Raw genomic sequence first — 2,635 nt, 5'->3', positions numbered from 1 at the left:
AGAACAGAGAGAGGGTCTTGTGTTCAGGACTGATGGGCAGTGGGGGAGGACCTTCATCTTTGAAACTAGAACCCACCGTTGAATCTCGGGTGCATACGAAATATTATAAATTATGGTTAAATTCACTATATTATCAGCTAAATGTGGTTTGCTGGACAGAGTCTATGAGAAAATAGATCACCTGTAAGTAACTCTTGGGCTTCCCTGGTGGCTCGGATGGTGAAGAATCTGCCTGCAATGCGGGAGACCTGGATTCGATCCCTGGGTTGGGAAGATCCCCTGGAGGAGGAAATAATAACCCACTCTAGTATTCTTGCCTGGAGATGTCCATGGATGGCAGGTCCATGTGGTTGCAAAGAGTCGTTTAGAACACAACCTGTTCATAAGGTGGGGGACTGGAGTTTGAGCTCCCAGTTAGAGTCTCAGTTTCAGCAAGGTTCTGGGAAAGATGTTGGAATGAATGAGAGAAGAAAAGGACCTTACAGGGATGGGGAGGGGAGAGTGAGATGGACAAGCTCAGCGAAGGCAGTGCTGACCGTTGGCCAGTGCATGGCCAGCCTCACAGCTGAGGACGGTCTGGCTCAGTGGGCCCCTCTTCCATAGTCAGTCACTGGCTGGATGCAGAGGACACAGTTCCGTAAGACCTGGTTTCTGCCTCTCAACTTCGTCAGAGTGTCGTGGAACGAGCAGACAGGACCAGAGCTGCAGAGCTGCGTGGCGAGGGCTGAAATGGTGGTGCACATGGGGTTCCCCTGAGGACTGGGGGGGGGTGCATCTGAGTTGGGAGGAAGGAGACTGTGCCTCCCAAGAAAGAGCTGATTTGAGTTAAAGATAGTTAGGCAGAGCACATGTCTGTTAGGAAAGGAGAAGCATCTTCAGGTATTCCAAAAAGAGAAGCTAATAGAAGGATCCTCTTACTCAGCTGAGAAATGAGAGAAGCCAGAAGAGTTCAGGCGGACAGTAGCGGGAAGGTGCTGCCTCCCAAGGCTGGAGGGAAATGGGGGGCCACCTAGCCCCTCTGTATAGGAGTGAGGCCCTGGGAAGGGGGCTCAGACAGGCGGGGACCCCAGCAAGAGTGGGAGCTAAGGAGGGGTTGCTGAACAAGCCTTGGCTGAGACCTGAGCAGAGGGGAAACCCTGCGTCTCCCTTCACTCCCCACTCTGTGTCTCCCACGGGCCCACCCACTGGCCAACATGGCCGGAAGCCATTGGTCAGGAGAGCATGGGGACTGTGGTTTCCCAACACAGACAAGAATGGCTGCAGATGGCTCCGAGAGCCAGCAAGGAAGTGGCCGAGAACATCACAGCATGAGGAGGGGTCGCTGTGAGTGTCAACGTTCGTAGAGGGAAGGTGTGGCGGGCTGGGCTGAGACGCGACTCTTTCTGAGGTCCAGGGGCAGCCAGGAACACTCGATGCAGTGGTGCCTGTCCGTTTGCACACGGGAAGGACACTGTGGCTGGGGGGCGAGTGAGTCAGACCGTAGGACCGGAGACTGGTCAGGGTAGCTAGCCATCCCGGTGGAGGTATTGGAGCTGGGGCAAGGCCAGGACTGTTGAAACGCTCCAAACCTCAGGCCAAACCAGTGAGATGGGAAGGGAAAGGAAGAGGGCTGGGATGACCCTGGGGTTTGGCCAGCACGCGGCAGTGCTGGGGCTGGAGCCGGGTTCCCTGCTGCCAGGGCTGCCCCTTCACTGTCATGGCTGCACGGCGGGTCCTGGTCTCTGTGCTGTGCTGTGACTCAGGGCTCTGTGCGCTCACCCCTGAGCATCCAGATTTCTGGGTTGTCTTCCAGTGTCGTCTTTTCTATAATTTACCCTAATGTGTTATGAAAACCTCCTTATTTGTACGTGAGCCTGTTATATGTTCCTGAATTTCAAATTCGAGTACAAGTTCTTATTTAAAAATTACTGATCATGGTTGTTTTCAGAGAATTCTCATTACGAATGAAAAGAAATGTTCCCTTCTAAAGTTCATACGGTCCAGAATCCAGCTGGTAGACAATGGATTTCACAATATTCCCATCTAAAATTCTTTCTTGTAGCTCTGTTCATAAATATCTCTGGCTGAGCTCCCGTAATTTACAAGACTGGCTACAAAACCACTGATTGAATTGCAGCCCTTGTTACTGAATAGAGGTCAAAGTATTAGTTCTAAATAATGCAAGTTGGTATGTTACTCGGAAATTCCAGGAAAAGCTTTTTTCCGTGATTTTCAGTTTCGTTCCAAGCAACAGACAACAATCACATTGTTCATAGAATACTAAGTCACTGGTCGTTTAAGAAGCATGTTGCCCCAATTAGAAACTCAGATACACATGTGTTTTACTGGATCCTGAAACTTACATAAAGCTTTAAGCGCACACTTTTTAGTGTTGTAAAAATTTGAACATATTCTTGTTAGAATAACATGGTGGTATGTAATGATGAGTTGTTGGTACAGATATTATAGTAAGGCAGGATGACGGATACAAAATTCACATCCATATAAACTTGAATAATTGTGCAAATCACAGTTCTTACTCCAAAAGAGTTAAGCAGTCTTGTTCTGAAGGCAGCCACATGAACCTGTTAAAATAATACATATAAATATATGGCATTAGAATACGCTTTGGTAAAGCCATTTGGTGAGCTGCCTG

Source organism: Bison bison, unplaced genomic scaffold, assembly GCF_000754665.1.
Source record: "Bison bison bison isolate TAMUID 2011002044 unplaced genomic scaffold, Bison_UMD1.0 scf7180017864299, whole genome shotgun sequence".
Lineage (NCBI taxonomy): Eukaryota > Metazoa > Chordata > Mammalia > Artiodactyla > Bovidae > Bison > Bison bison.
The sequence above is the reverse complement of the archived record's forward strand: the minus strand, read 5'-3'. Positions refer to the sequence as shown.